The following is a 26,061-nucleotide window of genomic DNA, read 5'->3' on the forward strand; positions in this document are numbered from 1 at the left end:
CACACACACACACACACACACACACACACACACACACACACACTACAGATGTCACAGATGTCCTACTTTCTAATACCTTTCATTTGTCTCTTACCATCCTACCCTTAGTGATACTGCGGCGAGATGAAAGAAAACTGACCTCTTTCATCTACACCGCCCTTCAATTAATTCCGTCACCTTCGTGTAGCGTTCCCTGGCCTGACACGAGCCGCCCTCCGGTCTGCCTCTTGCTCTTCTTCGGTCACGCCCTGTGTGATTTCGGAGCTCCATACAAAAAGCAATACTGCAAGAACCCATCAAACCTACATGTGGCACCCCTTAATAATCCATGCTTACCTATCTCCACCTATCATTCCCATTCATAAATCTGTCTGATGTTCATTTAAAGCTATCTATTATCTCGCCACTAAGCTGATTGAGTACATTCCATTCACCTACCTCTCTATTCTTGTTATTTTTTTTAATCTAACTTTTTTTTTCAAGCTTTACCCCGTCATTTCTTATCTTATCATAATTACTAATCTTCAGTATTTTGTTGACGTCTACCATGTTATACCCCTCATGCCGCTTGAAGACCTCTATCAAAACATCCTTTAATGTACGTCCCTCTAAGTAATATGAATTCAAAAGCTTCAATCTTGTTCCCGTCAGGAGGTAGCAGAAAAGCCACTGCTAGTCATCGTGCTAATGAAGATACTTGGTAGATGAAAATTAAACGAATAAGTAACGGGACATCAAGAAAGACGAGATACCTTCACCCTACATACACAGCCACCTCTCAAGTCTCCAATCTGTTTTTCCTCTCTGTTACAGGGCAACGATCAGTTACTGCTGCTGGTGGACGGGACCTGAGCGGCGGCCTCCCAAACAGCATCTCCCGCGTCCCCAATACAGCCAGACAGCCGCGGCACAACACTCCACCACCGGCTGAATGAGATCACCGCGCCGCCCACCTTGCAGACCGCCAGTGAAGATCGTGGGGCATATAGAAAAGGATGAGGGACGCAAGGGAGGAGGTAAGACTAAAAGGGAGGCGAGGAAAACCAAATTCAAAGACGTTATATGCTTATGAAAAAATAAATAAATAAAATAAATAAATAAATAATGGATATGGCTTTCAGATAGACCTCGAAAGCAATGGTATGTATGTGTATGTTTGAGTGAGCTGGAAGGAGGGTGAAAACTGCGACGGAGTGTTCTGTAGAGAGAGAGGAAATCATCCTTATCGCTAATGCATATACCATGGTGGAAATATGTAAATGCGTTTCAGTTCGACCCGGACAGCAAAGGTTTGTTTGAATAACTAGGAAGGAGGCATGAGAGGAGCTGAGACAGAATGAGATGTACAAATAAAGGAACACATCACCTGAAGCTGAATTATACCCGAAATTATACACGAAATTATATACGAAAATTATACACAAAAAGAAAAAAAAGAAAAATAATAAAATAAATAGATAGATAGATAGATAAATAAATAAATAAATAAATAAATAAATAAATAAAATAATAATAATAATGATCATAACAACAACAACAACAACAACAACAACAACAACAACAACAACAACAACAACAATAATAATAATAATAATAATAATAATAATAATAATAATAATAAATAAATTAACAAATAAATAAATGCTTAATAAATAAATAAACAGACAAAACACAAAAATAACAGCGAATGAACAAACGAAAAAAAAAATAAATAAATAAATAACTAAATAACTAAATGTAAATAAAAGGGCCATTGAGTTCAACACGGAGTACAAAACACACACGTCGGTGGCAGAGACGATTTTCCCTCCTGAAGTTGACAAAGCAAAGCCCGAAAGCTAAATTACCTAATGAGGACTAAAAGATTTCCCTGTACTAATTAAAAAAGAAAAAGCACTGGCCGTTCTCGCATCGTAAAGAGACCGTAACAGTGACAACTACGCCCACACAGGTACTTAGTGGTGAAAAGTGCACGAGTATCATTATAAAACAGCCCCCGCACAAATACAGCATAAATCACCTCCACAAAGATGAGCAACGGAAAATAAGAGACTTGTACGCTAGTGAAGAAAATGAAAAATAAATAAAAAAATAAATAAAATGAAAATAAATAAATAAATAAATAAATAAATAAGCAAACAAACAAGTAAACCCCAAAACAAAAAGATGGCAGGTAAAAAAAAAAAACTAAATGAATAAATAAATTAACTAATAAATAAGATAAATAAACGGTGAAGGAGGGACTTTAATGATTTAGGCAGGATGATAACACCAATAAATCTCACGTAATGACATGAAAATTCAGCACAGCAAACACAGGAACCCAACAAGAGACGAGTTTCCTGACGGCAATTGATGAGGAGCAGGCGAGGGACGTGTCGAGCGCCCGCCTAATGAGTCGCTGCGCCGCGGTAATGAAGGTGAGGAGGAGGCCGAGATTCAGATCGGGAATGTGATGAATGACGCCCAGGAGGTCATGCACGCCGCTGGCACTCGTGTGTGTGTGTGTGTGTGTGTGTGTTGGGGGGGGAAGATGGTTAGGTGGCTCATATACCCCCACGTGAACCGGAACTGCGCACGACCATCCATTATTTATTTATTTATTTATCTATTTATTAACTATCTATTATGTTTTTTTTTTTTTTTTTTTTTACAATTTCGAATCATACTGTCACGAGAAATTACCTTAGTTCTCTTATTACTTAAGTATAAGTAACTATAATGTCAATATACATACTTAATCTTAAATACAAACAATTCATCCCTGAAAAGTTTCTTCACCCAAGTACAATGGTGAGTGTAAAGCTTCCCTTGAGCAACAATTTCCTTTATAATTTCCTGCCCATGGATGTCAAAGGAACAGTCAGCATAACATGACAAACACACTTTTTTGTTTTGTTTTGTTTTTAGAAACGTGCTCTTTGCAACAACAGGTTCGATTGCCGCCCTCCCCTTTTCAAGCCTCCCTTCATCACTACCCTCGTCACCTGTATTCTTTCTGCATCCTTCCCCACTCATCTCTCCTTCGTCGGTCTCCTCCTCGTCTCCAGCCACATCGTCCCCTTATCGTCCCCTGTTGTCCGTCACACTAGTTCTGTAAAATGGAGAAGGGAATTAAAAAGATGCAGATATGACATAAGGGAAAAAATCAGGATCATTACGCCTGTCATTAAAAAAAAAATAATGAACAAGGAAATAAATAAGGAAGAAAATAGTAAAACACCTGATGTGCGTATTAAATGTTATAGTTACCTTTATAAATTCAGTTATCAACTACATATTTTCTATAAGCACAATAAGTTTTATATTATTTTTTTTTCTATGTAGATATGTACAGTTCTACATTTACTCTTCTATGCAGATATGTATAGTTATATATTAATCTTTTTTTAACTATTTAGATATGTTCATTTGTAAATTAATATTTCTACCTATGTAAATGTATATTCTACCTTCAAATTGTATAATAGGTGAAGCAAACAATAATATACTGCAAAACTCATCACCGGCTGAATCCACTAATCCAATAAATAGTCTACATATGAGGAGAAAAGTTGGTTTTCTTGGCCCTGGTTATCTTGCTACTTATGTTGTGAGTCTCTTATCTCAAAGCCACAGAGATTTGACCGATTATGTAAGACCATTAAAGTTTCCTTTATTTGGTAGAAAGTCTGAAGATATGAAGTGATATTATATATATATATATATATATATATATATATATATATATATATATATATATATATATATATATATATATATATATATATATATATATATATATATATATATATATATATATATATATACACATATCACACACACACACACACACGTATTTAATGTTAGTTAGTATCCAATCGGTAAGTCTTTGAGGGCCAAAAGTGTAACCATTCATCTTCCTAAAACACACGTCTAATGATTTCCAGTTGGGTTACCTGATAATTCACATTAATTAAGCGATTTATCTGACATGCCTAGTGTCATAAAACATTTAATTATCAAGCGACAACAACTCCCTTTCATTACTCAATGACACTCAGTCACCGTCAAACCCCACCCCCGCCAAGCACACTCCTACAGCACCATGGCGGCCACCAATCACCGCACAACCTCCACCACCCACGCACTACACATACCCTGGCCCCTCCAAGCCTGGCACTGCACTTGAACACACCAAAAGAATTTCCTGATAATAATCTTCGACGCTGCACGGATGGAGTCGCTCACCCTCGCTCTCTCCTCCCTCATACGTCTCCCTAATGCCCGGGTTGAAGCGAGGGACGGTCGTGAAAAAGGCAAATTACCATGGAGGACGCGTAATCAACAAAAGCGGCCACTCATTACGACATTATGCTCGCCGTAACTTGTCCGCGGCCTTGTAATCTTCCCCTCGGGTGAGAAAGTCTCGTGCTGCGCTGGCCCGGAAGGAGAGAGACGCGAGTGAGACAGTGAAGGACGAAGATGAAGGAATGGCGGCGAGTGATTTTTGCTCAAGTAATTAAATTGTGCTAACCACACTGACGAGAGAGAGAGAGAGAGAGAGAGAGAGAGAGAGAGAGAGAGAGAGAGAGAGAGAGAGAGAGAGAGAGAGAGAGAGAGAGTACAAACATGGAGACAGATTGATAAATGATGGTTAGACAGACTGAGAAACAAACAGAAAACGCTCTCATTGACGAAGCTACACACACACACACACACACACACACACACACACACACACACACACACACACACACACACACACACACACAGAAATCCCTCCACACCCTCCATCCTCTCTCTCTCTCTCTCTCTCTCTCTCTCTCTCACGCACAGAATCCACACTCATCGCTCACATGAAGGCTGAAGGCTAACGCGACCCGTGCAGGCTATACAGGCGTGACAGGCTTAACCCGGGCATCATTAGGGCCAAGACGCACGGGCAGGAGTTACGTGGAGAGGTTATGTGGATGTGTTGTGTGGATATTGTAGGCGAGGACGTTATGTGGATACGTTATGTTGATCCGTTATGTGGATAAAGTTACGGTGGGTAGATTAAGTGGCAAAACTGTGTGGATATGTGGATATGTTATGTGGATACGGCTAGGTTATGTGGGCAGGTTATTTAGATATATTGTGGATGGGTTATATGAGAAGGTTTTGTCTTATGAATAGGTTTGGATACGTTATGTGGATGTTATGTGGAATACTGCCTAGGTGGACTGGTGGAGGGACAAAGCTGGGAGAATGATAAATATGGCTTGTAAATTTTTCAAAGGGACTGTCATTTCTGATTTAACCTTACAACTGTGATCTCTCTCTCTCTCTCTCTCTCTCTCTCTCTCTCTCTCTCTCTCTCTCTCTCTCTCTCTCTCTCTCTCTCTCTCTCTCTCTCTCCTTCATTGTTAATTATAATCTTTCTTCAACAATTTATTTTCTAATCGACCAATACATCAAGGTTTCATTGTTAAATCTTTACTCTTAGCATGCAATTACCGAACGTTCAAAGCGCTGATATTTCTCCCCGTGGTGATTCTCCAAAGAACACACGAAAATAAGAAAGAAAACACCTTGCAATTAAAAGGGAGTGTTTCCACGGAGACAGACTCGTGACGGGAAACACCCAACAACTACTAACAATATACTCGAGTCCCTGCCGTGGATCTGCGTGATGGACAGCAAGCATACGGAAAAATCAGCAAGAAAAATATAAATGTTTAGTGCACTTGAGCTACGTGTAAAGCGATGCGAAGGAAACACTAGAGCAAATTGTGTGGGAGGATAAAAATTACACATAAATGTTGAGTATACTTATGTGTAGAATGACGCGAAGGAAACACTAGGGCAAATCTTGTGGAAGGACAAAAAAAAAAAAAAAAGACAAATATATTCTTAGTTATGTGAAGCTACGAGAAATAAACACTACGGCTAGATTTCCCTTTCTCCACTCCAGCTCCTTGCAAACAAACATCCTATAACCCATATGACTCCAACTCCCTAATCGTCATCCTGCAGTTTTGGTTTGGTATTGCATCGTCTTCAGCAGTGAGTGAACAACAGTATGTACAGCTTCCACAGGTGATACGTTTAGCACAAAACATTATTATTACTGTTACTGTTATTTATTATCATTATTATTACTATGCAAGAACACAACCACCAAGGGTAAAATATGAGATAGAAATCCGTATCTCTTGGCTCTCCCTACAGAAAGTTGACGACTGAAGGGAGTCCAAACCATAGGCCAGGTAAGTTTCCAGAGGTACTCCCATGCTCCCCTCCTACTGCAGTTCAGGTCACAGAAAGGGAAAAAAATAAAAATAAATAAATAAATAAATAAAAACAGGCAGAGTTGGACAGTACATCCCTCAATGGTTGCCAACACCTGTTCAACAACGAGTGTTTTGTTAATGTTCTTTTCGGCGATGAGTGGGCTGAATATAAAATGGTGTATAATGTGTGTGTTTAAGTTTGACCTGAGAAATAATACAATAGAGAAAAGTTCGAACAGAATATTTTCTAACATTGCGAAGAACTCCCGAGTGGCCAAAATTTAACATCTTAATAGCGAGTAAAATGTAAATTAAACTATGCATCGTGCCTATATGTAAGTTTTACCGAAAAAAAGTATAACTGAGCGCAGGTTCAAAGATATATTACCAAGACCTACCAAGCCACTTAATCTAATGCAATAATTTCAGTAAAGAGCGAACCACATATAAAATTGTAAAGTACATGATGTGCATATGAGAGTTTTACGGAAGAAATACTCGTACAACAGACTAAGTTTTCTAGGGCATTCGCTTTAGCACTCAATGAAAAGTGATCAAAATAGAAGGAAAGAAAAAAGAAAAAAATATAAGTAAGATGTGTACTTATATAAAGAAAAATTATGTAAGAAATACGAGACAAGGAAATCCAGAAGATCTTCATTAGGAACAAAACAAACAAGGCCAAGTGTAAGAGCGCAGTGAAGAAGCTGCCGGGATGCCAGTGACGCATCCAGCTGCTCGGAATGGGCAATGCGGCACGCTCGTGAAGGCGGTCAAGGGTCGCTGATCCCGGGGAAGGCGAGACTGTGTTATTACACTGTGAACATCTTACTTGGCGCACGTCTCCCTACCTCTTCTCTATTTGTGGTTATTACTTCCTTTCGCATTCCTCTCTCTCTGCAATAAGTGAACAGAGGCCGCCGCTTACACCTGTGGGTCACGCGTCACGGAGGAATGCCAGCCACATGGAGGCGTTTAGGGCTGGATGACCCCCCCACCACCCCCGGCCGCCTCACAAGGGAGTGGCAAAGCAGACAAAGCAGCTGATTCCTGAGACGGTGACTTAAGGCTCCACCGGGCACCTGACGGCTGACTGACCGACCTGGCCAGGAGCGCGCTAGGCTGAATCATGCGCGGGAAGAAAAATAACAACAAAAAATGTGAAGATATACAATTCATCCTCTCTTCTTTTTCCTACTTTTGCATAAACTCGAAGAAAGAAAAAAAGGCCTGATGGTAAATTTTGGTTAATGCATAATTATAATGTAGTTTTTGACGTATGCCTGGCCGTCCATCAAGATGATTCAACTTTAAACGTTTGTCACTCCCTCTGAGCCACCGATGAATTAAGTGTACTGGTGCCTGAGCAACGCCACTTGGTGCTGACGATGCGGCGGCACAAATATCATCGTAGTATTTTGGTCTTGAGAGGGGAAAAGAAAGAAAATAAAACACTAAGACAAACGGCGCCATATGACCCCACAGGTACATCTTCAAAATCTTAATCAATCGTCAATTCTGCATTCCACCTCAACCAAACGGATAATTACCACCTCTCCTGTTGAAATTTCTCTTAAGTACAGCACTACCTCTCGCCATGGAGTCACCCGCGTCGCTGTACACTCCAGGAAAGGACAGAACGAAGCATCTAACCAGAAATTCGTGTTGAACAATAGATCCTAATGATGAGGTGTAAATTCCCCTCTCGCACGAACACACGGCTGATCATCACATCACGAGATAGGTCAAGTTGGGTTAGGTCGAGTAAGGTTAGTAGTGGTGAGGTGAGGTAAGGTAGGTAAGATAAGGTAAGTTATGGTATGGTAGGGCAAGATATGGTATTGCATGGTATGGTATAAGATAGGTAAGATGAGTTAAGGTAAAGTACAGGAAGGTAAGACAAAGTTATATTAGTTTGGCCAGTACAAGCAGCGACCCACGCCTAGCTGTAGTGGAGGAGTAAATAGCAAAGTGAAGGTCTTACATCGAAACTTGCATAAAATATTTCATCTTGTCACAGTAAAGTTAAATGGCAACGCAGCTTATTCATCTTCCACCCCGCTGCGAAACCTTCATCTCCATAATATCTCGAGTCTACAGAACCACGAACACGGCGCTTTTCTTTCCTTCATTTTTTTGCACCTCTCCCTTCCCCTTCACCTCCCCCATCCCACACACAACACAACACACGAACCCGCCTCCTTTCCCCAGACACATCGAATCCATCATGATGTTCTGTCCACGTCAATCGCTCTTGTGCCGGCAACATATTGATTAAGTAGGAAAAATGCATGCCTCTCACGACCTCTCACGTCCAGGTGGGGGAGGAACGAGTTTACAGGGACGGTGAAACTAATGAGGCAAGAGCAAGGCCCGACACCTGCCTGATGCAGCGACAACCACCGCACACTTATCATCTCTCCCTCTCCCTCTCTCCTTCAGGCAGACTTTCACATACGTCAGCAGGCGCACCATGCACACTGCCCCGTCTGTGCCTGACCGTGTACTGCCTTTTGCTTTTCATTTCCGCGTTTCTTGTACCTTTGCATGATCTAATCTCCGTCTTTCTTTCAGTCACGAGTTACAACCTGCTGTTTTGTTTGGCGATGGCACGCAAAATTGATAAATGTAAGTTATTTCAAAGAATTTTCATCTGTTTTGTTAAATTTCTATATTCTTCATTTCTTATCGAGTGACGTCTGAATATGTTGTTTTATTTAATTTCCAGCCTCTGCTATACTCTCTTCCCCTTGTTGGTTGTACATTCTCGGGGCCAGTGTAATATTCCAAAGTCCTATTTTATTGTCATGCTTTACTCTTCTCCCTGCATTTCTCTTGGACTGTCCCTTTTCGTATTGCATTTAATTTCAATCCTATACTCTTTCCATTTTTTTCTAGTGTTCCTTCTCGTATTGTATTTCATTATCAACCTCTAGTCACTCATTTCTATTTATTTTTATAGTGCCATTTTGTATTTTATCTTATTTTATTTTATTTTTTCGCTCTCTACTCCTACTCTACCCTTCCCATTTTTCTACAACCCCTTCTCGTATTTTATTTAATTTTCATCTTCAACTTTATTTTTCCCATCCCTTTGCGTAATGTATTTAATTTTCATCCTCTACTCTCCCCCTTCCTATTTTTTTCTATCGTCCCTTCTCGTATCTTATCTAATTTCCACCCTCTAATCTTCCCTTCCTTTTCTTTTCTTTCTTTCTTTATCTTTTTTTTTTTTTTTTACTGTTCCATCTCCTCATTTAATTCTCATCCTCGACTCTCCCCTCACTATTGTGCGCCGTCCCTTCTGCTAGGAATGTCGAGGGTCAGGCACCTCCGGGTCGACCTAGGAAGGCACGCTGACCCCACAGGTGTAGCAGCAATTACCGCGGGTCATGCAGCAGGGCCGTCGTGTTCCTGGCGTAGCGGGCAGTCTATCACAGCTTGGCGAGAGGCCGTTTTCTGTACACCGCCACACTGCACATCACACCCTACAGGCAGTACCGTGATGCCGCCGTGCGTTAAGTGTGCGAGCTAATGGCCGTGTCCTATCACAAAGTCAGTGTTTTATTCACTTCACTTTGTTTTATGGTGAATTTTTGGTCAAGTCCCATCCAAAAGTTTGTATTTTATTCGATTCCTTTTGCTTTAATGGTGAGTCTTTGTTATGTATACATTAGGTAACTTTTCCGTCTTTTTTTTTTTTTTTCCTCAAAATGTTGTGGTCGTCTTCTCAAGTATTCCCTTATCACGCTTAAACGCTTTTTTTTTTTTAAGATTTATGGTGAAAATTATTTTTAACTTGAAATGTTCCAGTGAAACGCAGTTGGACGTCATGTTTCAGAGAGAGAGAGAGAGAGAGAGAGAGAGAGAGAGAGAGGAGAGAGAGAGAGAGAGAGAGAGAGAGAGAGAGGAGAGAGAGGAGAGAGAGAGAGAGAGAGAGAGAGAGAGAGAGAGAGAGAGAGAGAGAGAGAGAGAGAGAGAGACCTCGCTACGTGGACTAAATGGAAAGAAGAAAAAGAAAGAGACTGGTAGGTTGAATGACGGGAAGAGACGGAGGAAGGAGGATCAACACGGAGGGAAAGGCCTGAGAAGAAGAAGAGGAGGAGGAGGAGGAGAGGAGGAGGAGGAGGAGGAGGAGGAGGAGGGAGGAGGAGGAGGAGGAGGAGGAGGAGGAGGAGGGCGGAGCAACGCACACTAACTCAGGACTGATAATGATCGTGAAGAATGTTGTGACGGACGTGCAGCCTTTTAGGATAAACAGTTAACGCCGAGTATATGGTTATTGCATTTCAACACGCCTCCCCCACCCCCCTTGGCCCCTCAACTTCCCCGGGCGTCAGGGAGCGGCCCCGCACTGGAGTTAACGACGTGGAAACTGGCATAAGGGGTGAATGAGGTCAGGAGAGGGTGGCCAGGGTCTTCAATGCAGCCTGGCGTGTGGGCAAGGCGTCGGTGGTCAAGAGAGTGTGGGAAGCGATGCGCCGTGAGATATTTTTTCAGAGGTGCAAGGACTAAGTTACCCGTCTGTTATCAGTAATCAGTCTTGTTATCTGTGTTTCGTCTGTGGGTCCCTATTCAGTTATTGTTCTCTGGTCACTGTTTTCAAAGTTATGATGTCTAACCTTCACGCAAACTTAAATTATCATAAATAATAATATATATGACAGGATGTGAGAGTAAAGTGTTCAGTAGGCATATAAAGAAAACAGTCACCAAGTCAATAGAGTAACAGGTATTCGCTGGCAGATTAAATCATGACGACAAGGAAGGAAATAAAATACACGCATGATAAGAACCGAACGTATTGCTTGAATGAACTCGTGTAAAATATGAACATGAACTGCCTTCGTGTATGTGGGGATTTAGATAGTGCTTTAGACAGTGTTTCTCTCTCTCTCTCTCTCTCTCTCTCTCTCTCTCTCTCTCTCTCTCTCTCTCTCTCTCTCTCTCCTCTCTCTCTCTCTCTTACAAGAGCAACACACACCCTTTCCTTTTCTCCTGCCTCACCCCATTCCAGAGTAGCGGTCACCACACACACACACACACACACACACACACACACACACACACACACACACACACACACACACACACACACACACACACACACGGCAGTATTCCACGTGAAGGGTCTTGCTATCTACTGTACGTACCCTTAGAGTCAGCATCCGTACCTAATGCTACTTACTTTCAACACACACACACACACACACACACACACACACACACACACACACACACAGTAGCTGGTGCCCTCCCCTTTCTACCTCTACTCATACCTCCTTCCTTAACTCGTCACGCCTGGCTCATGAATCCTGTCTTGCTATGAGTACTTCACCTCGCCGCCCAAAATGAAACGTTCGCGTCATCATTACAGCTTCCTCACACATCACGTAAAGATCAGGAACCATAACTGTATATATATTTTTTTTGCGGGGGACGGGGGGAGGGGGAAAGAAGAGACAGGTAGCAAAGGTTAAATTAGGTTACACGGTCTCACCTAATATAACTTTATCTTGCTCATCCTAAAACTAACAGACATGGCTGATCTTTATCTGGTCCCTCACTTTAAACTATCCCTTCCTCTCCTGTCAAAGCATTCATAAGCCACCAAGGTTTCTTACAAGGAACCATATTTTGAAACACTTCTGCGCCGCACTTATAATACATTCAAAAGGGCTCTAGTTGAAGTTACTGGATTCCTAGGGCGATTTTACGGTTTAAGTGACAGACTAACAAGATTTCTACATTATCAACAGGAGAAACAAACCCGGCTAATCATCAATGTGTTTTTTAGAAATAGTCGAGAGAGAGGAAAGCATTTCTTAATAGGAGCCTAAGTCAGAGGAAGACCAAGAGATACAGCCTTCATCAACTTCTTAGGATATAACACGCACGGACACTGATCCTGTGACTGGCAACACCCCGGCCCTTGCTAAAGTAACTCCACCCTTCTAAGTGACAACAGCAGTTCCTCAGAGGCCCGCTGGCTCACAAGGAGACTCGTTAGGTTGACTTCTTTACTGGTGTGTGTGTGTGTGTGTGTGTGTGTGTGTGTGTGTGTGTGTGTGTGTGTGTGTGTGTGTGTGTGTGTGTGAGAGAGAGAGAGAGAGAGAGAGAGAGAGAGAGAGAGAGAGAGAGAGAGAGAGAGAGAGAGAGAGAGAGAGAGAGAGAGAGAGAGAGAGAGAGAGAGAGAGAGAGAGAGAGAGAGGTGAAAAGGTATGACAGGAAGGAAGGAAGGGAAGAGTGGGAGGTCAGGAAGGAGAGGGAGGAGTAGGCGGAGAGAGAGAGAAGGAGGGAGGGAGGGAGGGAATGTGGAAACTGCACGCAAATAAGGGGGAAGGAGAAAGGTGTCGAGATGCAGTTCCTGATCATTATTCCTCCACACTGTCAATTTCCAAGGGAGGGGACACGGCGCACCGTCTCGGCCTCTCCATTAATAAAGCCATTTGCATAATTATGAACAGCAGCTGGTGGTGTAAGGTAAGGTTAAGCGACTCTTGCCATTTTCTACGCGTACGACAGAGAGAAAACGGGATTCTCGAGGACTGACTGACTGACTGACTAACTGACAGGAATTTACTCACGATCATCAGTCAATAATTTGTGTGAGGGTTGAAACGCGAATTGCCAGGGAAGGAGGTGCTGGTCCGGCCACGACAAGCTGCTGAGGAGTTTTGGGAAGGTAAGGAAAATTATACCTTCCGAGGCAGGTGGCCACTTATCGCGTGGGGCCATCAGCATAATGACAACGACGAGGAGGAGGAGAAGGAAGAAGAGGAGGTAGGGACTAGGATGGCCACGCTGCATTATCACGAAAGTAAATCTTGGCAACAGTGTTCGTTATAACTTTATTCCCGAGGAGGTCCAGTGTGTGGCCGAGATGCGAGGTGCGTGGCGGCAGAGCGGGTGTAGCGTTGTGACCCGGATTGCTACGTATGTGAGGGAAGGCAGGAAAGCAAATGGCGGGGTGATAATATGATTTTTTATAGTTATGTAAAGACAGAGCTGCTGTTTTGGACTGTTTGATACTTGATGAGGAAAATTTGGCTGACCTTGTGATTCTATGGTCAATAAACTTATTGCTACTACTATTACTACTACTATTACTACTACTACTGCTACTTGCCACTATTTATCAGTCATAAAAATCTTGTGTGTGTGTGTGTGTGTGTGTGTGTGTGTGTGTGTGTGTGTGTGTGTGTGTGTGTGTGTGTGTGTGTGTGTGTGTTATGCAAAAGAGCGTCTGTGAGGTCCCATGGTCGCAGTAACAGGTTTCAGCCCCTGCAGCCTCTCACACGATCTGATCCTTACACAGCCAATAATACCTGCTACCCTTCATCACCTCATGCCTGTGCTCTACTCCCTTCACCCTTTGCTGCTCAAAAGACCCTAGGATGCATTACACAGTATATCTAGTAATTACACTTTGGTTCTTACTAGTAAAAAAAAAAATAATAAAAAAAAAAACACCCAAAAAATTATATAAAACACTGAATAAGATAACAATAAATAATAATAAGACTTCAACACAATACAGTCAAAGTAAAAATAAATAAATAAATAAATAAAACAATAAATCAAACCTCAATATTCTTAAATGACACAAAATAATTCAAAACTTATATAAAACTATGAATGTAATAACAATAAGTAATAATAAGCCATCAACATAGTAAAATCAGAAAAAAAAAAACTCAGGCAACATGTCAAACTTCAACATTCTCAAAAGACACAAAATAATGTAACATGTTGGTAGTAATGTGATTTTGGTCCTACTGTGATGATTAACTTCCTGACTGTGACTATAATAGTGCTGTAGATCTGAACCATTCTGGCCCAATGCATCCTTTTCACCTCATATCACAAAGTCATTTTTATCATTACAAAGACTGACTGGCTCAAAAGGTGTACACAGAATAATATCCATAAAATAAGGGTGCTTACAACAAGTAACTACAAATAATGTATTTTGGTGTGTGTGTGAGAGAGAGAGAGAGAGAGAGAGAGAGAGAGAGAGAGAGAGAGAGAGAGAGAGAGAGAGAGAGAGAGAGAGAGAGAGAGAGAGAGAGAGAGAGAGAGAGAGAGAGAGAGAGAGAGAGAGAGAGAGAGAGAGAGAGAGAGAGAGAGAGAGAGAGAGAGAGAGAGAGAGAGAGAGAGAGAGAGAGAGAGAGAGAGAGAGAGAGAGAGAGAGAGAGAGTATTTCAACAATCTCAATCTGTCAATCTGTAGTCCTAATTCTCCTTCCTCCCTAAAACCCTGAAATTCTCCCCTGACTGGAGCTCTTGTGCTGGTATATCCCTGGCACAGTGTCCATGGCATCTGACCCCTCTCTTCCTCACTCACCTCCCATAACCCACATGACACCAATCACCCTTGCCCTAACAAACACAGAATCCTCTACTCAGCGTTCCCTCTCACCACTGACGCCAACTTGATACCTAACGCACCATAACCACACCCTGTCCTCCACCATCATCCCAGCCACATATAACTATCCTTTAAAGATATGCCACTCCCCACAACCACACCACCATCCCTGCAAGATATGCCACATTAAGACAGCATACAGCCACACCACCACATCCTCACCACCAACATGGCCATGTCTTCTTCCTCATCACCAAACTCACCTTGCCAGTCATTAGGAAATTCCTTGACTGAATAAACATGAGTGGATGACAAATTCAACTTTCTGTCTGTCTCCTTCATCTATCTCTTGTATGCAGCACCTTCACCCTACACTTAATTTTTATTCCACTGCACACACTTTTATTTCTGGTGAAACTTATAAGGTTTTTGGTGCTAATTTTACTACCTCTCCTCCTATTACCTAAGCTAAAGCATTTTACTAAATGTAACCAATCTTATTTGCTGAACTGAGGCAGTCATTTCCTGCTGATAACTGTAACTGCAAATGTAGGAAGCTTACTAAATGATAATGAAACAGCAGGAGATTATAAAAAGAACAGGTGTTGTAAGACAGTAATGTTAATTATGCCTTTTGAGAGAGAGAGAGAGAGAGAGAGAGAGAGAGAGAGAGAGAGAGAGAGAGAGAGAGAGAGAGAGAGAGAGAGAGAGAGAGAGAGAGAGAGAGAGAGAGAGAGAGAGAGAGAGAGAGAGAGAGAGAGAGAGAGAGAGAGAGAGAGAGAGAGAGAGAGAGAGAGAGAGAGAGAGAGAGAGAGAGAGAGAGAGAGAGAGAGAGAGAGAGAGAGAGAGAGAGAGAGAGAGAGAGAGAGAGAGAAACTGCCAATCATGGATGCATTTATGACTAAATATGTGCAGTTACTATAATTCCCTTCCTTTGTTCAGGTCAGCTGTGTCTTGCCATCACTTTGTGACAAATTTTATAATGATATAATACCAATGTGTATAAAATAAAAATTTGCTGTACATTAACATATAGGCTAGTTAAGACTTGCTAGTTCACAAAGAAATCACAGCACAACACAGTTGATTTACTTCAAGCACACACACACACACACACACACACACACACACACACACACACACACACACACACACACACACACCACATAGTGTAGTGGTTAGCACACATGGCTAACACCTAAGAGTGCCTGGGTTCGAATCCCAGGAGCAGCGATGCAAATGGGTAAGCCTCTTAATGTGTAGCCCCTGTTCACCATAGGGTAATGGCTGGCTGGGTGACCAACAGACAACTGTAGGTGAATCACACACACACACACACACACACACACACACACACACACACACACACACACACACACACACACACACACACACACACACACACACACACACACATATATATATATATATATATATATATATATATATATATATATATATATATATATATATATATATATATATATATATATATATATATATATATATATATATATATATATATATATATATATATATATATATATATATATATATATATATATATATATATATATATATATATCATTATACAACTTGTCACAAAGTAATGGAAGATATAGGTGACCTAAATGAAGAGGAGTTATGATATGTTTTCATAAGCACACCATGTGGTGACTTACTTGTGACCAGGTTCTGTTTCAAGAGGCAGTTCATCAGTTCATTTATTTTTAAGCCCAACAATGCTATTTTCCTAATATTTTACTATCTGGTATGCATGGATAGTTTTGGATAAGTTCTTTGAACACCCTTCAGTTTCTGAGTATAAAATATCTATAACAACATAAATGAGATCTTTAATTTTAACTTATATTACTGGTTCATGGGGCAAATGTTTTGTTTTTTTGGACAGCACTATATATATTTAGGTACATAAACACTTCACTTTCTTTATTTCACTTTTCACTTCCACTGTAATGGGAAAACAGTACCCATGGAAGTAACAATAAACAACAGCAAGGTAAGTGAAATTTTGAAATAATGAAAACAGGCCAGATGATGGAGAAAACAAATTCTGATCCCCTTTTAACTAAGATAATAAATAATAGAAACACTGTTAAGAAATATCCACCCACATGACTGCTGAAGTTACCCCTCATGTGGTAAACTATACACAATTAAATTAATGTGGGAACCTACTAACATTGTTGTATCGCCATTCCTCATAAACATACACTATAACAAAAGAAACAACAGAATCACATCTACTATTTTTTGTATCACTAAGGATTATAGACAATAATCAGTAATTGCTAATGATCAACACTATCTTGCATTTGGTCACACTCACTTGTCTGTGAGCTGTCATGCCTCATAACACCATACACATTTCCCCTACTTATATGCTACTGGCCAGAGCTGTATGGTAAGGCACTTAACACTATGAACAACAAACATCTTCATGTCTCTGTTTCTCCTCGGAACTTGTTGTCTTCCAAGACTCTAATCACACAATGCTGTTCCTTAAGGTTTACCTCAACACAGTCTTGGTGCTAATACTACAAGCAGTAGGTACATGGTGCAGTAGTCCTAAGCACCATCCATTTTCCTCCACTAAATTCTTGCCCATGGATAAATGAAGGACTTCAAAACAATCTTATCATTTGAGTAAAAATAAAGGTGATGTTACCAACAAATGGTCATCACATACTTAAACAAAATACAGGTAAATCTGAAGTTTCAACCAATATTCCCCCCTCCCTTAATCTACTGGACCCCAATGAGGTAAATTAACCTAACTTTACATTTTGCAACCTCCTAAATGGTGTAGCTTTGCCCATCCTTGACCACCCAATAAGGTAAACTAACCTAACATTACAACCTAATTGGGGGGGGCTTCATCCCCCCTGGACCCCCAATAAGGTAAACTTACCATTAATTTCCAACAGGATAAAATGGGGTTAGAAATGCTGCAAACAGTGAGATGTAGACCCTGTGAAGGGCAACAGTTACAAATGATATATTGATTGAAACAGCAATAAAACCAAAATACATCAATAACTTTTCAAAATAAAGTAGGATGCAATTTTCCAAAACACTACCAATATAAAAAGCCCCCTAAGCAGAGTCTTCAGCTCCCTGCTGTCCACCCACCACTGCATAGCTGCCATATGTTACTCTGTGTGCAACTAAGTAAAACTCTCCTTGACCCTTCACTAGGATGAGAACTTCAAAATAATACTTACCAGGGAACTTTTATTGAAAGAAAAAAAAAAAAAAAAAAGACTGCATGAACACCTTAAAATATTCATGAATAAGTTTCACCATAATACTAAATACTGGTAACAGTAGGACAGTATGATCAGAAGCGATTCTTAACTTTTACCGCAGACTAAGGTTTAACAGAGTTTGATTTGAAGGGAAGAAACCAGTTCTCTCTGAGGTGGTATAAGACTGGAATAGTTATCAGGTATCACGCTGTTACTATTAGCACACGATCAGTACAAAGTTTTAACAGGAGAATATGCAATATTAATGGACAGGGATGATAGATGAACATATGTATTAGTGCACTTAGGCCGCCACATGAAGACCTCCTGGCCTCATGCAACACAACCTTCCTTAGGATCCGATTTCTGATATAATTAACCTTTTTACTGCTACGCTCATGCTTTGTTAACACAAACCACTGTACAAAAAGTAATAATATATAAAAAGGCTCTGAAAAGGAAAGAATGGAGGTTCAGTATCTTTTAAGCTACATACATAACTATTTTAGAAGACTACAATACTTAATGTCTAAAAAAATTGTTGACCATTATAGCAGAGAAAGAGAGAGAGAGAGAAAAGAAAAAAGTCTTGCAGCTAAAGGGTATTGACATTTCGGCGACACCATACATACCCCTTGGACGTGTCGCCACATCCCCTGCAGCTTGTAACCACCATGATATCAATGGCAGCAAAACAAGCCAGATGCTGAATAGAGGCATACAGAACCCACATCTTGTCACTCTTATTTCTACAGCCACCACATATCTCCAACGCACCACACTCACCACACATCACCACAACACCTCAGAGTATCACCCGGGCTCACCGTAGTCTCCAAGGAGCAGCCATGATGTAAAAATTAAGCAAACACATAATAACGCACTACAATAAGCCACTCGCGCCGCCATTTCTCAAACTGTTGACATGCAGACTGCAGCTGCTTCAGTTGTTGCTGCTGTTGATTTGATGAGAGTTCTGTACACGGTTGTATTTCATCTTTTTTTTTCCTGTGTGTTTTTATATTTCATCATCTAAACATATAAATCTGCTATAAAAATTGAACTTGAGCCTGCTGCGTGTTCAGAGATATTGTAACCCCGTTTCTGCGGCGTCACTGTCAAACTGTCAATATCATATGTTTTATTGTTTGACTTCATGATTGGTATATAATGTTTCATTGAGAATCTCCAGCTGAGCGGACGTAGGTGTTAGAATCGAATCAACATTTATCTTTACTGTAATGTAACGCGCTGTGTTGTTTCATTAAAAAGGGAAGGCCTGTCTGTAATTTATTTATTTATTTATTTATTTATTTATCTATTTTATTTATTTATTTTTTGTAAACTGTTTACTGTCTGATGATCTAAAGTCCCATTTCACATTATAAAGACCGACAACGTCCTTCCCTCTGAGTCCATCCACAACTCACTCAACCAACTTTCACGTCTATCGAATAAATTGTTACGTTTAGCATTCTTCTGTCCTTCCACGCGGGTATCTTCCAGCTGCCCATGACGAGTGCTTGGTAAGGCAAGCACGCCACGACACGGTGCTCTAAGTGGACAGAAGAGAATGAATTTTGGAACAGTGGCACGTGCGCAAGTACAGTACGCGCACACACACACACACACACACACACACACACACACACACACACATGTAATGCATACTGATGGTTACTTTGTTTCTGGGTCGCCCACGAGCCAGGGAGCAAGGAAAGAGGACAAAGTTTATGTGCCTTGATCATGGTCAGGGAGATGAGGACCTGACAGGTGGCGAGACACTCAACTTGTGGTGTACTGTAGGGTATTGACCTCCATGATAGCGAATGTGGACTGATTGCCACGATCAAGTATGTGCATGAACTTTGATATACATTTAATGCGTCATACTGTAAATGTACTCATCCCTCTGTACGGCACAATACAAACAATATAATAAAATTACCATCTATCGTAAAGAATTGCATATGTATATATTTACTGATTTGCGTCCAGACGGCGGGATACATGTGGTATTTTTGTTGTCTTTCATTTTCTTTCTTGAATAATCATAAACTGAGCTCCGGACGAAAAACTATGCAGAATAAGTAAAGAGGCCGCTGCTAAGAGAGAGGTGACGCAGCGTGACCACGTCATAATAAAAAGTCACGACGGCACAGCGGGGGAGCAGGGCGTGCAAGGCGGAGGTGAGGTGAGGGAGGTGTACGTGGTGCGAGGCGGGTGAGGCTGCCGCGGCTGGGATGGTGTGGTACTGAATGGTTGTAGGTGTTGTGTGGCCAGGATGGAGTTCATGGAGTGTTGAGCAGAGCATGTAAAGATTGGCTGCATGATGTGGCTATTTGGTGTGGTACTGCTGAGGCACGCAGGCTGGGGTGGGACTGTGTTGTGGCGCACACAGAGTGGTGCTACATTGGGTTGGGCTTCTAAGGACACGCGTGATGCTGCTGTGCAATAATGAGTTCTTTGGCACATGGGTATTGTGCAATGTGCTGTACTGTGAGGCGCGCTGAGTGGTGTTGTGCTATGAGGTCCACATAAAGCGGTCAAATTTAATACTGTGGAACACACACACACACACACACATACACACACACACACACACACACACACACACACACACACACACACACACACACACACACACACACACACACAGACTGCTTCAGTTTAAACATTAATGCATACAAGTGATGAATATGTTTTTGAGATACATTATGGGCTTAAGAATGTGCATCGTTATCACAAAAATGGAGGGAGGGTGGTCGTGGAATGGTTCACAGCTTGCACAGCATGAAGGGGCAACACAGATGACAGGAAATGTCCACAGCTGTATGCTACGTAGCCTATGAGAAAACATTTAGCTTAAAATGTTCGTGATATTAAAATTATTCCTTCCTTCCTAATGGTTATATGAAAACTAATTATTTCTGTAGGTTCGTCGTCTATCTGTATGCGATGGCAAGTTTTCGTTACCTCTTATTACACTCTTAGTAAGCCATCGACGAAAAGCTTCTAAGAAATTAGCAATTACTGTCAGGCTGATGAATGACGTGGTTGGTAGTTCACTGTGGTATTGGCCGGTAAGCCTCGGGCAGCGAAAGTCTTCCGTGGGAAGGTGACGCCTAGCAGATGGTCGACCCCGGCGGAGGGCAGGCACGTGGCGGCTTGTTAGTCACACTGCCAAGAATTCGCCTCAATGCGCCACTCTCCCCTGACCCGAGGCCCCGCGACCTTACCCTCCCGGGAACCTGCGTGACCCGTGTGCACCAGCGTGGCGCGGAGGCTGAGGCTCCTTGACACCAACGCGCCGCAAACACAAGTGGATCTGAGCGGAGTGACTAGTGATATGTAGATGAATGCAGATAACTCCAACGTGATCACGGCACCTCAAGTAAGCTTGACAGTCTCGCTGTGGGTACCGCTAGCACGTGTTTTGTGGTTTACTAAAACAATAAAAACTTTCAGATACTGATGAAAACATTTACTATTACATTTTTTTTTTTATTCACTTTCACCTGCCTTGTACGGCTTAGATTACCGGGAATAATTCTAATGGTAGCAATTACGCCTGTTTTGCCCACTATTTTATCCTATGATGTCATGATGAAAATACAGTTGTAGCTTGAACTTACACATACCTCGATCTTTTGTTCATGGTGTGTACCGTTTTCTAACCTTAATTAAAACAATAATATGGTCATTGCATAACCTTCCACGCCGGTCCTTGACGATGACTCAACCATGCATGCAGAAAATGATCGCTTGCCATGGCTCATGGATGCACCTCGGTCCGCGTACCCCACCACGCGGGCAAAACAGGCAAGGCAGTGTACCTTTGCCATCACACCGGCGCGTGACCGGAGTAATCAATGAACCCTCCAAGATAACCCACGTGTTGCAAGACCAATGTAGACTCGCTCACGGAGAAAGACTTCATTACATCAAAATAATGACCTAACATAACAAAGGCGAAAAGAAAAAAAAAAAAAAGTGCGGCCTTCGTTGGGACGAAGACTTCACACTCCGAGTAAAAAATATTTGAAGAGATTCTATTAAAGATTAGCCGTATATGTGCCTTTTAGACTGTCATTGTACGTCTGAAGAAGAAGAAGAGGAAGAAGAGAGGAGGAGGAGGAGGAGGAGGAGGAGGAGGAGGAGGAGGAGGAGGAGGAGGAAGAAGAAGAAGAAGAAGAAGAAGAAGAAGAAGAAGAAGAAGAAGAAGAAGAAGAAGAAGAAGAAGAAGAAGAAGAAGAAGAAGAAGAAGAAGAAGAAGAAGAAGAAGAAGAAGAAGAAGAAGAAGAAGAAGAAGAAGAAGAAGAAGAAGAAGAAGAAGAAGAAGAAGAAGAAGAAGAAGAAGAAGAAGAAGAAGAAGAAGAAGAAGAAGAAGAAGAAGAAGAAGAAGAAGAAGAAGAAGAAGAAGAAGAAGAAGAAGAAGAAGAAGAAGAAGAAGAAGAAGAAGAAGAAGAAGAAATAAAGAAAAGAAAAGAAAAAAAGAAAAGAAAGAAAGAAAGAAAGAAGAAGAAGAAGAAGAAGAAGAAGAAGAAGAAGAAGAAGAAGAAGAAGAAGAAGAAGAAGAAGAAGAAGAAGAAGAAGAAGAAGAAATAAAGAAAAGAAAAGAAAAGAAAAGAAAGAAAGAAAGAAAGAAAGAAAGAAAGAAAGAAAGAAAGAAAGAGAGAAAAGGAAGAAGGAGAAGAAGAAGAAGAAGAAGAAGAAGAAGAAGAAGAAAAAAAAAAGAAAAAAAAAAAGAAAAAGAAAGAAAAAGAAGAAGGAGAAGAAGAAGAAGAAGAAAAAGAAGAAGAAGAAGAAGAAAAAGAAGAAGAAGAAGAAGAAGAAGAAGAAGAAGAAGAAGAAAGCAAATGGTGTTATCCCATTGTGCTAACACTGAGGCTGCGTCAATCAACATGAAATGACGTGTAACTGCTTCATCACAGACTTCTGATGATGCAATGTAGTCATTATGCAATCTCAACCTCCGCACTATGCATGTGAAATCACTATTATTGCATTGATTTGGTTGTCATTCATCACAGCAAATATTGGTAATGGCTCGACGTGATGCATCCTCTGTTCTCTGCGAATCATGCAGAGCAATGCTTGGCAGTGTCACCATCTATCATACTTCTATGGCTTTGCTATGGTTTGAATATAATTTGCGTGATTGACAGAATTCTAGAATATCAGATAGGTTAGCAAAATTAGTGTATAAATTTGGTACAATGTCTTAAATATTGAATGTGTGTATGTGTTTTTATAGGGCAAAATAAAGGTGTAATAAGAAAATGATAATAAAAAAAATTCTTGAAGTATGCATACTGGCCTTCTTCAGACTGATTAAGTGTTTATCAAATCGCTCTTAAGAAGGACGATGAAGGAAAAAAAAAATAATAATAATGAAAAAAAGTTAGATGACGAGCGCCAAGACTGAGACACACCTCTTCCTGCGTCCTGTAAAGCGCGTATGCTTCAGTGTGGGCGCTTTATTCCGGAACCTTTTCATCGTGTTCATGAGTCACACAGACTGCAGAGATAATGATCCTTCTGGGGAGATGAGTATTGTCAAGAACAGTATATTCGTATGTATAATAATTATTCTGCAGAGTAATTAGTGGATGAATAACTGAGAAGTTGGGTCATCAAAGGCAAACGAAAAGAGATAAAATGTACGACTTTACTTTACAACAAAAGCTGTGTGTGTTGAAATCCCACACTGAATCCGAGACACATTCCAGAGTAGCTGGTGTAGTGCAGGACTGATCTACAGCATGATCTCCAGTACACTAATATAAATGGCACTGTGGTATTATGTCCATACAAATATAGATATTTAACATACAGTTGGCATAATTAAATATCACGTAATCACATTTGAATTGTTTTAGCACATCATTAAAGAATGTTTAGCATAATCTCGCAACTGAGCTCTGGTAACCTTGTTGTTCTGTCGGGGCAAGCAGTGGTACAGCAGTCTGCCTCTCCCTGCCACCTTGCCTGGTAAGACGCTTCCCGCATCCCCTCCCCCACCCTGCTGTCCTCAGCCCCTCTCCTTACGGCGTGCGTCACCACGCTATTACTTGCCGAATCTCCGACTTGTGAATAATAGCGTCTTATCTCAAGATATTTTTTTAATATTTTATAGCAATGCATGATCATCCCCCCTCCCTCCCTCAAACATACTGTTTAGGTCCTTGAATCATTCAAAATCACTTTCACAACAGAGCTCCAAAAGTTACCTCATTATTCACTACACGCAAGACAAATACATCGTATAGGACACACACACACACACACACACACCCACACACACACACACACACACACTTGGCTCACAACCGAGAAGGTCCGGGTTGAGTCTCGAGCGCGGCGAGGCAAATGGGCGAGCCTCTTAATTTGTAGCCCCTGTTCATCTAACAGCAAGTTGGTACGGGATGTTATCCGAGGGTCTATGGCCTCGCTGTCCCGGTGTGTGGTGTGTGAGTGGTCTCAATCCTACCCAAAGATCCGTCAGTCTGAGCTCTCAGCTCTTTCTGTAGGGGGAACGGCTGGCTGGGTAACTAGCAAACGACACACACACACACACACACACACACACACACACACACACACACCTCTTTTGGTAAGATAAGGGAACATGGTCATTGAAGGAGAGTGATTGGTACTCGTGCTGTAAACGTTTGGATGTGGGGAGTATCACGAGCCAGGGGAGCGATGTTTGCACAGACAGCTGGACGGAGAGAGACGTCTGGAAGTCTTACAGCCGATGCCTCATGCAATTTTACCCTGGTCCATTTGTCACAATAGAAGAATCAGAAGAGGACGTAATAATATAGAAGGAACTAAGGATTACTTTAATTTCCTTCAACCATAAATATCATTCAATACAACCATTACTCTACTAAAGTTGCAAGAGCTTATTAACCGACGTAACGACAATGATAAGGGTGTAGTCGTATTATAATACATCAAAGGCATCACATGAGGATAAATTTTCTATCTGATGAAAATAAGTGAAACTGTCCTGCATCTTGAAATCTAGCAACGTGATAGCTTCGTGGTGGCGGGGACGGGCAGGCGGCTTCCGAGTTGGGGGTGCAGGCGATATGTTGCTGGATGAGGCGGAGGAAGACGAAGACGACGAGGACAAGGAGCAGCAGCAGGAAGCCACAGAAGAAACCGTACATGGCGAAGATTGGGGAGGAAGCTGCGTCTTCCACGGACAGGTCCACTGACTGACTGCCGAGAATGTGATTTCCTGGAGTGGAAAATGGTTTGAGAGCTGCAGTGATTCTTGACCAGGAGTTTGTAAGGTATCAAGTGAGCTTCCCATGGAATATAAACCCGGAGTCTCACCCTCCTCCAGAACCTTCGAGAGTGCTCTGATGTACCGGGCAGCGAGGCGGAGAGTGGTGATTTTTGTCAAGGAGGATGAGGTGGGCTTCACCGCCAGCGCCGCCGGCAGGATACTGCGGAGGGAGTCGAAGGCACTATTTATCTTCCTCATGCGGTAACGTTCTCTGGCGTTGGCAGTTTTTCTTCTGTATCTCGATAGTGGTGGTGCCTTTGATTTAGGTCCCGATTCTATGCAAGCATCTTGATGAACTCTGTCTTGTTGCAGCCTCCTGGCGGTCCTGGGCCTCAGCGCGTACTTCCCCCGAGACGGGCTGCCACGGCCGCTGTCCTGCCGCATCCTTGGCTCCCCACTACGCAAGGTTTTCCCAGTCATGACTGATTGAGTTCTAGTAATCAAACATCACACCACCTGGCCAGCCTCAGCACCATGATGGAACGTTACTATTAGTGTTACAGCAAGTCATTATTGTTTATTGCAACATTTAAGTGCCTGGAGAGTCCACACTCAATGTGATTGATTACACTACAACAGTGACGAGAAACCGGCGCAGAGTTTGCGGTGGTGCTGTGCGACGCGCTGGCGATAGCAAACTGAGGCATTGTTCGACAGCTCGGTGCTTATGTCGGGCAAGGGTGGGCAGTGCATCGCAACACTGCATGCCAGTGCTCCAGGAGGCGCTCATGGCACAGCCGTCCGAGGCCAAGGCGACCACCTAACTAACTCTGGCCCAGTCGCCTGCCGCGGGCCCGACCGCCAGGCGTCGCTTCACACATATTCGTACACACACACACACACACACTCTCTCTCTCTCTCTCTC

The 26,061-nt window shown here is 41.8% G+C and overlaps 1 protein-coding gene across 1 annotated transcript in view; it reads right to left on the reverse strand.

The window, feature by feature from the left end:
* The window catches only part of LOC135100807 (proton-coupled folate transporter-like), a 123,459-nt gene that overhangs the window by 83,442 nt on the left and 13,956 nt on the right, over positions 1-26,061 (reverse strand). Inside the window, exon 10 of the transcript XR_010268924.1 lies at positions 2,988-3,094. The gene's annotated coding sequence lies outside the window, so the exon portion shown is untranslated. The remainder of the gene's footprint in view (positions 1-2,987; positions 3,095-26,061) is intronic.

This window comes from Scylla paramamosain, chromosome 5, assembly GCF_035594125.1.
Source record: "Scylla paramamosain isolate STU-SP2022 chromosome 5, ASM3559412v1, whole genome shotgun sequence".
Lineage (NCBI taxonomy): Eukaryota > Metazoa > Arthropoda > Malacostraca > Decapoda > Portunidae > Scylla > Scylla paramamosain.